The sequence below is a fragment of the Haliaeetus albicilla genome, chromosome 7, assembly GCF_947461875.1.
Source record: "Haliaeetus albicilla chromosome 7, bHalAlb1.1, whole genome shotgun sequence".
Lineage (NCBI taxonomy): Eukaryota > Metazoa > Chordata > Aves > Accipitriformes > Accipitridae > Haliaeetus > Haliaeetus albicilla.
In genome coordinates this window covers 5,928,912-5,941,124 of record NC_091489.1, presented here as the reverse complement: position 1 = coordinate 5,941,124, position 12,213 = coordinate 5,928,912, and positions in this window count along the sequence as shown.

The following is a 12,213-nucleotide window of genomic DNA, read 5'->3' as shown; positions in this document are numbered from 1 at the left end:
ATGGGAGCTATGAGGATGAGCCTTCATTCCTAGTCGCTATGATTGGAAGGGTTTCAGTCCTGCTGTGGAGATAATCTCTTTGAGTAGTGTAAGTTTATGATAACTGTGATTGTTTTTTTTTCTTTTCTCATTTACTCTCCAATGCTCCCCAGTAAGTGACAGTTTATTCTTCAGATTCTGATTTGCCCAAGTAGCATTATTCTTAGCTTTGATGCTAAAGGTAGGGGTCAGTTTGGGTAACTCCTGGTCCTTGCCTCAGAGGGCTGGGGACTGTGGAAAATAAATGATTTCAGAGGTAAGAATTTCATAGCTTTCAAGAAAGGACTCTGTCTGACATGCTTGCTTAGTGCCTCTAGATTTGGACTCACAGTGTGACATACAATATGTTTTGCCCCATGCAGGAGGATGACTCACAGTTGTGGCAGAGTCTGTCTACGATAACCACCATGATGGTGCTCTGAGCAGTCTTGAGATTTGCAGTAGTAAGATCCCATATCCCTCACCTTCAGTATAGACTGGTTCTGTACAGGTGCCTGTTCTGCTCAGACTCTTCACATAGTTTGGAGATAACTTTTCAGTCCTGAGGGCTCTTTCCTATGAGAACAGAGCTATATTGTGTTGCAGAATAATCCCCTGTTGCATGTACAAAACCAGAGTTAAATGAACCTGTAGGTTGCTATCGTATGTGCTGTGTTACAGTCAGTAGGCTAGTCTGCATGTTACTCCAATACTTTTGGATATGACTCAAGTGAAAATAGAAAATGCTGGGAGTGGGGTTGCTATCATCAGGTCAGCTCTTGCAAGGAGGTAGCCAGTAATTACAGGTTGGTTTTCAGTCATTCCTGCAGGAACAGAGCTGTGGTCCACTCTGAGTGGGGTGTACGGAGAGAATTGAGCTTTAGGGATGGGTTCATGTTCTGTGTGCTCCTATGCTTAGGCAGCATGTGTTATGGTCACAGAACCTGAGATCCACCCCATCTCTAACGTCCCCTGAGTAAAGAATCATCCTCGCATTTGGGCAGTAGGAAATCCTCAAGTGAGGAAGGAGTTGCAAAGAGTTGTGCTAATGACTGGTCACATCTTTTTCAACCTTTCTTGTTAGCTTGCACTTGCTTAAAGAATGTGGGATGTCTTCTGGTCAAGGTAAAGAACAACTAGAGAAATTTTTACAAGGCAATGCTTTTCAGAAGTTGAAATAATTTGACAGCAGTCCTGCCTTTAAAAACCTGAGGAAGTATTTGTTAGGTTATTTTTGCCAGAGTAGTTCAGGTGATCATAATGCTGCATTTAGAGATATTTGTGACCTTGACATTTTTATCACAGTGGAAAGAAGATCAAACAAAGCTTCTGACAAAATAGAATGGACCTTAATACTCATTTTGTGGGTTTTGAACAAGCCACACTTTCCATTGAAGTTACATTCTGTAACTGTTGTCTGAAGAGAGCAGACAGGAGTTAGACAGGACTGGGAGTTTGAGAAGCACATGTGGGACTTGTTACAAGCCCAGGTTCAGTACTGAAATCCAGAATACTCTGCTTTTCTTTTGTGGTTAAGTTATGTGAAATGAATCAATGGTCTCAATCAGCTTACCGGTAGAGAAGTTTGTCACTCTTGAAGCTGTAAAGAATGTCTTGAAAGCACAAACAAAGTGTAAATAATGTAATAATGATTGCTCCAGTAAGCAAGCAGTATTCATGGTGTACAGTAATAGCTCAAAGATGCGAAGAGTCTATTAGTTGGAAATAACAGGAGCACGTAGTGATCTGTCAGAGCGCTTCTGACACCTCTCCAGCAGAAAAAGCATGTTTGGAGAAGGGTGAGAACATCGTGTGTCCGACCCACTGGAGCAGAAGCAAGCTGGCTGGTGAAGGCAAGGCTGGGAGACGGGCATGGGCTGCCTAACCTCTGCTCTGCCCCTTTGTAGTTACAGAGGCACGTACAGCCAAGCTCTGGTTTCTATTGTGGCAATAAAACCCACAAGTAGTTCTCAACGTGAGTACAAATGGAGTGAATGCAAATATAACTGTGTTCCTATTTATGTAAATTGCACAGGGTGTATCAGTGACTCGATTTGGAGAGTTAACAGAAATAGCTACGTTAATAATCGGCGCAAAATATGCATAGCCCTTCCTTTGGGTGACCCAATAATGTCAAGACCTACCTCTCGGAATGTGTGCAGTGATTATAGTTACAGCTCAGAGAGCACAGTTAGTTTCACACAAAGGCCTTTTGTTCCTGCCTGGCTTGATTACGGTTATCTACTCTGGGACCACTGATCAAAAAAAGCTTTTAACTTGGAGTTTTCGATCTGTTATTCCATGTTTGGCGCTGGCTGTGTGTGTGTGTGAGCCAAGAGCAGCATGTTACAAATAGGGAGTTGTAAAGAACTTGAACCAGACGGGCCTTTGGCAGTGTGAGCGTCAGTCCAGATCTAGAGATGGGGACAGCTCATACCACCTTGGCTGATCTTCAGCCTCATCCCACCAACTGAGCTTCAGCCCCTGTGGCACATCACCATTTTAACAGAGGAGAATTCTGACCACTGTACCTCCCCCTGCCACCCCTGACTTTATGCGGCTACAGTCTGTTCTCTCTCATTCTTTCTAGAAACCTAGGTCCAGCCCTTGTGCGTGCTGCTGAGCTCGCAGCACAGGAGGTGCCTTGGGTTACTGCTGGCTTTCCCAGAGTCACTGTTCTTGGTTCCAGGTCTCCCCTTGAAAAGAGGGTCACCTACTTCAGTTTGTGTGGAAGTTTGGTGCCTGGCCGTGGGCAGCTACAGTGGATCATCTGTGCGGAGTAACTCGGGAGTTTGGGGCTGCTCAGCCAGCTGGATTGCCAGAAGAACGGCATACCCCAGGAGCTGCACGCCTGTCTGAGGGTGACCCTTATGGGGACCGCAGTGTACCTCGTGCATGGGAAGAGCTCCTCCACCAGGGAGTGTGGGTAGTGATGACAAGAAGTGCTCTGTCCTCCGGCAGGGACATGGGATTGATGTGTCAGCTGCAGAAACACTCCTTTTTTGCGGATGGGAGAAACCTGAGCTTTTAAACTTGAGGTAACCGGACTCAGACCCCGCTTGTTTCGTTGTAACATTTGAGCCAACTAGAGCCAGAAAGTGTAAAATGGGCTTCTCAGCTGTTTCATTCTTCAGAACTTAAACGTGAAGCAACTGGTTGAAAACTTCACCATTAAAAAGTTTCACTTCCCAAATAGTGCTGTTCTATAAATACCCTGTGCAGTGGGATATGACATTTACTCCCACACATGAGACACAGCATACTTTGTAACTTACATACTCCAGGCCTTAACCCTTGAGCTTGTCTTTGAGTAAACACAAGGCAAGGAACCCACCTCTTAGGCAGGATAGACTCACATTGCAGCCTGTGAGCAGGTGCGGGTTCCTGTAAACGAGGGTAGAACTTCACCCAAAATTATTGCACTTAGTATGGAAAAACTCACTTCTTCAAGCTCTTTGGGTGTCATGTAGCTAAAGATGTTGCCTTAGGAATAACAGTACTTTATATGCACTCTTATCAACAGATCTCAGAGCACTTTCCTGCTCAAACCAAAAGAAGTACTTAAGGTAGCTTGCTTTAATTTCCGATTCTGCTACTGATTTATGATCCTTGACAAATTCCTTAGCTCCTTGGTTTCAGTCCCATGTAAAACAGATGATACTGCTTTTCTCTCTTTATGTGTTGTATGTATATAGTAGAAACTCAAACAGTAGGCTCTGTCTTTGTAGGGTGCACTGACAGAAGTGCTCAGGTGTTGATGTTTTATAAATACCCTATATAAATATATAAATATCCTCTCTCTCTATATATATATCTCTCAATGGAGGTAGGTTTGTAATATGCCTTTCTTATTGAGAAAGAGATGAAGACACCTACATTGGTAGATTTAAAAATTAATGGGTCATCTTATCTCATCCTCTTGCATAACATCAAGCAAGCCATGTATCACAGCCAGACTTGAACTTGAGCAAGGTTAGCAAAGCAGTCTAGCGCTGCAGCTGTACCTCCGTGGGAAATGGAGCCCAAGATTTTAAAAGCCCTTACTTGTATCATGTTGGCACATGACTGTTTCTCTAATGTTAGAAGACTATGCAGAAGAGGTCCACAGAAATTAATCCTGACACTGAAATAGGCTGGTTTTGTTATCTCACTGGAGTGGGAGAGATGAAAACAAACAAATTTAGGCCTTTGTAGAATGGGTCTGACTCTGATCTTGGTTACACAATGTTGATGTAATTCCTTTCAACTGAACGGCATATTCGTGGCTTGTGTCAGGGAAAAATAAGAAACAGCCTCAATGGCTTTCAGAAGTTTTTCATCAGCTCTTTTGAATACCAAGCAGTTCCAATTAATCGGAGTTTGGCCCCTGCAGGGAATATGCTTCTGTACAGCTTCCTCTTATCTTTGCCAAAATATGATCAAATTGCTTGTCTTTCTGAACAAGTTCTGCTTTTGGCTCTGGTCTATCATCAGGAAACACATGTCAGCATTTCAACAGCTGTGTGTCCTGTTCAGAATGAGCTCTCAGTCTGAGTTGGGTGTGTACGTAGCAGGGCTAGGGATAGCTATCACTTGCTCATTTATGGTTAGGAATATCGAGGAAGTATTGATTTTGCCTCTCTGCTGCGGGGGTCATCCGAGGATTTCAGCACTTCACCAACCAACTTTTGTGAAGCTGAATCTTCATCAGATTCTTCTGCAGAGGCACCAGCGCTAGCATATAAAAAGAGGAAATGAACTCGGGAAAGATAAAGCCAAGATTATTAAAAGCAGCCTCTGATTTTGGGTCTTGGCTGCTCAGTTCAAAGAAATTTGAGAGTTCTTTTTCTTGCAGATTCCAGGACTTCTCTTGTAGCGATGACTCCTTTTGGGAAGGCGGCTTAAAGGGTTTTCAAACTCAGGTCCCTAAAAATCACTTTTCTGAGAGTCACAGGTTGCATCAGAAGCAGAGATGCCACTCACCAAAGCCTTACAGCATCTCAGATATTTAAGGATATATTAGAAAACAAGCAAAAAATCTTTGTCAGAATATTACAATATCCATGTGGGTGTTTAGTTTTAAGTCCCAGCTCTGAGAATTAAGCAGTAAATGAAAAATTCAAATGTTGCTTTTTAAAAAGAAATTCTTTATATGTAGTTTGGCAAGATCACCCTCATGAATTCTAAGAAGTTGTGAAGTTGATTGTACTACTTTGATTGAATACTCTTTGCTTTAACCGGTAACTCCTTAACCCAAAATGAGTAACAACTTCCTCCAAGGGAGCTGGCTGTAATTCAACTCTTTGTAGCCACTTGTCAGAAATACATCCCAGCTACAACTTTTATTCATTAGCACTTAGATCTACATATCCAGTACTTTTTGGGGAGGGAAAAATTGTGCTGGATTTTCAGACGAGCTTCTAGAGGGACTTTGTCTTCACTGATGTGGAGAGATCAGTAACCGAGAAGTTAATGGAGATGCCTGTCCCTGGCAGCTAACACAGGGATCAGGACTGAAGTATTTCAGCAGAAGGAGGAGCCAAAGTTGATATTCGCTCTGCAGGTTTTGCTTTGTGCATAAAGAGGACTTTGTTCTTAGATAGCCGGTCTCGTCACATCCCACTGTAATTTCACTATGTGACATAATGCAGATAAAACTTTAGTAATTATTATTAGTTCCCTGGCAGTTAATGTTATACACTCCCAAGCTAAGAAGTGGCAGGCAGAGTCCAAAAGCCATGTTGAATTGCTGGGTTTCTGAGCTGTGGTGTGCAGGTCATTCTGAAATAATGCGTGGCTTATTGCAAGCATGATGCCTGGCAAAAAGAACTCGGCTTTGACATTTCAGCCAAGCGACTTGGTGGCTTACCTTTCACTGCAGCGTTGCAGCAGCACTTTGCAGTGCTCCTCACATTTGAAAGCATTGGTTTCATTCCAGTACATCTGCTGGCCTGCTCTTTCCACAGCAGAATGCATGTAGACACAGGGCAGTCTGGGTACTGGCACATTTATTTACAAGAATTAATCTAGTTATCAATTTTTAAAGTTCATAGGATGTGGACAAATACTGATTGGCTTACTCGGGTTTTGAAGTTTCCTCCTCCCCATATTGCAATAGTCTATGAATAACCATTTTCATGTCCATTGCCCTCTGTCCTTGGTACATAGGGAGGGTAGGAAGGTGCACAACATCACATCTGTACTCCTACATCTCAGCCAAGATTTTGTCAGCATACCGGGACTGATTTCTGCTGGGCAATGAAGTCAAATGAGATTGAATAAATGATGCCCTTTACCAAGGGTCAGCGTGTGTAGGGTTGGCGTGTTACCTGGAGTAGAGCTGCAGCTGAGGGACAGAGGGAGACAGAGGTGGGCAGCACGGTCGGGTGAGTCGGGCATCAGACCCAGGCTGCCTCTAGCAGGCAGGGCGGGTGTGTGCTGCAATGTGCGGTGTCTTCAGGTGCCGTGACTAGAGGACACTGTCCTTCTTACTGTACACAGCCGTTTCTTTCCCTGGCAGGCTGAACATAGCCATCACCCCCAGTCTTGCCTTGGTGAAGAAGAAGGGCTCGCTCTGGGTCCAGGGACTTGGGAGCACTTGTGCTCCCAGCACTGCAGATATAGGCTTTGGAACAAACTCTTAAGTGGACAAATAGTCTGGGCCTGAACCCAAACTTCTGCTTCAGGCATTTCAACTCTGCAATCACTGTTGAATGCCATAATTTGGAATCTTGTTGTGAAACATCCTGAGGTCTGTGTCTGCAAGGCATTCAGGATTCCCCCTGCCTCTGCACTGTCTCTTACCATGTCAGGAAGACTCGCCCCAGCTTCCTGTGAGGCTGAAATGTTCAGAGCCATCACACCGACTGACTAACACTGGGTAGCGTGGATACGCTGCCTGCAACAGGAATGGATCCAGCGATATGGTACAAGAGTAGAGAGGAAATCCTGAGTGCGTTGAGACAGGGAGCCCTTGAAGAAGCCCAGCTGTCGGCGGCTGCTGTTGTGCAGCCTCCCTTCTGGAATGTCCCCTTTCATCCCAGCCCTTGTCCTCCACTTGAACCTTCAGAAATCCCGAGCAGTCGATAAGCTCTCTCCTCTTACAGGCATTCAGATGGTCTGAATTAAAAACCAGCAGCTGCTGCCTGCTGTGTTGCACTTCCACACTGTTTCTGCGAAGTGGCCATCCCCCCTGCTTTGCAAGAAGGTTGGCATAGCTCCATGTTCATATCTCCTCCCACCCCCACCAGGAGCTGCAGTAGTGATGGGGAGCTGCCACACTGTGCATCTTCTTAGCAGATTTCTCTACTCGGCTGCTACGTCCCAGTCCCCCACCCAGGTTCTTGTACTGCTCCAGGCTGTCATCCTGGCCAAACACCTCTTACACCCACCCTGGGAACTCCACTAGCTCCTTTCAGTGCTGCTCTAGCACAAATTAACAAAATGACTACGTGCAATTCTAATGCAAGCTACTGGTTTTCTCAGATTGGAAATGTGATAAAATGTTGGAAATATTCACGTTTTCTTCTATTTCTCATATATGGTGGGAACGGCTACCGAGAAAGAGAAAAACAGAAAAGCAAAGGCAGTCAACCACAGTCTGGCAAGAGACATCTCATCTCCAGTGCTTTGTTCAGTTTTTACTCTGGGTGTCCTCTCCCTCTCCTGATGTCCCCAGCCTCCCACCCAGCTCCTCAATCCAGTGTCACCTCTGTTGGCATCCATGCTCTCCCTCACAACTCTGCTGATCTCCTACTTTCTAAGTCTTCCATCCATCCATTCCTTTTTTCCCAGTGAAAACCTGGCCTGTAGATAATATAACCCTCAGAGACCTCAGAGCTTTAACTCTCTCTTTGTGATGCTTTTCATTTTTAACTTCCCAGGAGAAGGACAATCTTGGTGGAGGGAGTCCAGCTTGGCATGGTCATCATCCCTGCTGTCATGTGTGAAGAGAAATGGAGAGAAATATGTTCAGGGTTCCTTCCACATGGCTTGTCCGCAGGGGTGAGCAGGCACAACCGCAGGGTGAACAACCAGGGCCCAGAGCTGGGCATGAAACAAGGTCTAGGCACGTCCAAAGTCATCGCATCTACAAGACCGTACAAGAAGAAGATATTCCTCCTCCTGAAACAAAATACCTAAAAAGGAGAAAGATTTCTTTCACCGGGCTTGACAGCTAAATGGGGGGGGAGGGGTCACTAGCTAAATATTTACAGACAGATCAATCAGGGTTTATTGTAGGCAGGCAAACCGCAGCTAATATTAGGACCTGGCAAAACATACAAAAAACAACACCCGGAGTATCTTTGCCTTCCTAACACAGAAAGTGCCCATTACAAAATAAACTGAGAGCATACAGGCACCATTTATCTGTGCTGATAAATGCAGAGTCTGTGGTTTTGCTGTCTGTGAGGGTCCTTTAGCTTCTGTGCCAGTAAATGGGACTGATTCAATGTACCTAGCAGGAGGAAACAGGTAGTGCCTCTTGCCTCTGGTCTTTGCTCCAGCCTTGGAAATTCTGGTAGCAACAATTAGGCAGAATCCTCATTAGACAGACCACAGGATGGAGCAGAGGGACAACACAAAGTAGGTCTTTATGCAGATCCCACACTTTTTTCCTTAAAGCAATAGTGCTCCGGCAAAAGCAGCTGGCTCAGTCTTTGCTTATGAAATTGATTACAATAAATCAAAAGTGTCAGGGACTGGAATTTCTGATGAAATTAAACCAGACTGTAAATGGAAATGGGTTAAAATTCAATCAGACATTTCTTATTCATTTTACAGAAAAATGCATGCAATGCTTTAAAGTTAATTATGTATTAATCTGTTGCAAAATAACAAAAGCCCTTAAAGCATGCTGTGGGACAGAGATTTTGTGTTCAGGTATGATCCATCCACTAGATAAAAAGAGAATTCACACCCGCTAAATGGCAAAGACAACCATCAAGCCATCTCCCTGTGCTTTCTCCTCCAGGACTGCCTGCCCCACACCTGAGATCCCGCAGCCTCTCAGCTATGTGCGGGGCAGCAGCAGAGCACAGTGAGAGCTGTGACACCCCAATGCCTCGGGTTCCTGCATTGAGGCCAGTGGCTCAAAATCCTGCAGCGCAGCCTTGCTGCCTCTGCCGGGGAGGGAGGTAGCACAGGGTATGATCCGGCTCGCTCGACCCCTGTGGATCAGGCTGTCCAGCACCATTTCACCTGGCACTGTGAGTCCCAGAGCAGCAGACATAGCTCTGCTACACTGGAGCCATTTGCAACCACACATGCTCCCAGCTTTGGCAGGAGCCAGAGTTTCTCTCTCCGCAAGTGACCGTCTCCCATATATCCCGTGTATCTCCCTGGAAACATCCAAGGTCAGGTTGGGCAGAGCTCTGAGCAACCTGATGTAGTTGAAGATGTCCCTGCTCATTGCAGGGGGGTTGGACTAGATGACTGCGGTGGGTTGACCCTGGTTGGATGCCAGGTGCCCACCAAAGCCGCCCTATCACTCCTCTCCTCAGCTGGACAGGGGAGAGAAAATATAACGAAAGGTTCGTGGGTCAAGATAAGGACAGGGAGAGATCACTCAACAATTACTGTCATGGGCAAAACAGACTCGACTTGGGAAAATTAATTTAATTTATTACCAATCAAATCAGAGTAGAATAATGAGAAAATAAAAACTAAATCTTAAAACACCTTCCCCCCACACCTCCCTCTGTCCTGGCTCAACCCCACTCCCAAATTCTCTACCTCCTCCCCTCCAGCAGCACAAGGGGACGGGGAATGGGGGTTGGGGTTATTTCATCACACATTGTCTCTGCTGCTCCTTCCTCCTCATGGGGAGGACTCCTCACCCTTCCCCTGCTCCACCGTGGGGTCCCACCCACGGGAGACAGTTCTCCATGAACTTCTTTGACGTGGGTCCTTCCCACGGGCTGCAGTTCTTCACGAACTGCTCCAGCGTGGGTCCCTTCCACAGACTGCAGTCCTTCAGGCACAGACTGCTCCAGCGTGGGTCACCCACGGGGTCACAAGTCCTGCCAGCAAACCTGCTCCAGCGTGGGCTCCTCTCTCCACAGGGCCACAGGTCTTGCCAGGAGCCTGCTCCAGCACGGGCTTCCCACAGGGTCACAGCCTCCTTCGGGCATCCCTCTGCTCTGGCGTGGGGTCCTCCCCAGGCTGCAGGTGGAGATCTGCTCCCCCGTGGACCTCCCTGGGCTGCAGGGGGACAGCCTGCCTCACCATGGTCTTCCCCACGGGCTGCAGGGGAATCTCTGCTCCAGTGCCTGGAGCACCTCCTCCCCCTCCTTCTGCACTGACCTGGGGGTCTGTAGGATTGTTTCTCTCACATATTCTCACTGTTCTCTCTCCCACTTCTGTTCCATAGGTTTTCCCCCCCCCCTTCTTAAATCTGTTATCACAGAGGCACTACCACCGTTGCTGATGGGCTCAGCCTTGGCCAGCAGTGGGTCCATCTTGGAGCCGGCTGGCATTGGCTCTGTTGGACATGGGGGAAGCTTCTAGCAGCTCTCACAGAAACTACCCCTGTAGCCTCCCACTACCAAAACCTTGCCAGGCAAACCCAATACAATGATGTCCTCTAAAGGTCCCTTTCAACCCAAACTAGTCTATGATTGTATGATTCTATGATATAGCCCAGGCATGTTTCAGCACAGTCAGTACCTGCGAGGTGGGTGCAATGTCTCAGCCTTTGCAAACCTTTCAAGTTCCTCCACTCGCTCTTTGGAGCACTGCTCAACACGTGCCTAACCATTCTTTTGTTGATGTTAATAGTGCAGGTTAGAGTTGGTGGTGAGATCAAAATGTGTTTGCTGCAAGATTGCACCAGAGAGGGGGTTCCATGACCTGTCGCTTTTCCCAGAGGAAGCTCAGGGCTGGTGGTGCCTGTGGAGACCAGCCTAAAGGGTTAAAGCTACAGCTTTCCAGCCCACACCAAACACCCGGCCTCTAGACTTTAACCAAAGTAGCAGTTGTTGGTTTCCCACGGCGCACAAACACAGATGAAGTCGCACATTACTGTCTGTCGCTGGGTTTTGCAGAGCCGAGGTGCTTGTGTTCACGGGGCGTGCTATTCACTCGAGGAATCTAGTAGCAAGAGCAACAAAACAGTAATGGGCTTGAAAAACACAAGAAACGCCGTGGTGAATCTGCTGGATCTCCCCACAAACAAATTCACACTCTTCAGAGGACATAGTATTAGCTCTAGGGCTAAACCAACCCATTCCCACACTGTTTCTGTTGTCCTAAACCCATGTCCTTCTGATTAGACTAGCATCTCCTCCCCAGAGAGTTCTTTTGTCATAAAAATGGTTCCCCATAGGGCCGTCTGTCATCTTGAGGCTGTCTGAATTTGTTGGTCACTTAATAAATTGAGAAATGAGTCAGCTCATTACAAATCAGAAGCCTTCGAGTAGTCCTAGACACTTGTTATTGCCACACAGGTTTTTTGGGAGTCCTTTTTCCAAGACCAATATTGGAAAAGAGAGTGAAGCCCTCACAGTGAACATTGCTGGTCTGTAGTGCAGAGAAGTGAAGCAGTACTGCTAGATTAAATTCCCTCAATCTTGGTGAAAGGGTCCAGGATTTTTCCATGCAATTCTCCAGGCAAAGTTTGGGAGCAGCATTTGTATTTGATTCATTCCTGTTATAAGCTGGACTTACAAAGATTCACGCTGAGATTTAGGGAACCTCTCTGTTTGGAGGTCACCATAACTTCAAATTTTCCATCCAGTACTTTGCAGTGTTTGAGGTGACATATCTACTGGGTGCAGAATCCTACTGTGCAGGCAAGGAGGGGAACACAAACTCCTGCTGTGGTCTGGCTGATAGAGCTGGTCCTTTTCTGCCAGATGTGTACTTTTCTGTTGATCAAATCAGAAGGAAGTTTTGGAGGAAAAGGAAATGGAGTCAACAAGAGCTTTCCGGCCAGCGGCACACATGTGGCTCAAGCTCCCTCCTCATCTCTAGCTGAGTTCCTGTCCCTACCCTGTTTGGGTATAGAAAGGCAGGTTGTTCTTGGAGGTGGTCTCAGGACCATGAAAGAGGCCAGGGTATGTTCAGTAAAGAACTTCTATTACTGTCAGATGCTTAAACCAGCTTGAGCCTGACCCTTGAATATAATCAGAAGGGATCTATCCAGACCTGCTCACAGGGTTATTGGAACAAGGGTGCAGGTCTTGTGCTGCCACTGCAAAAAAAAAAATTGGGAAG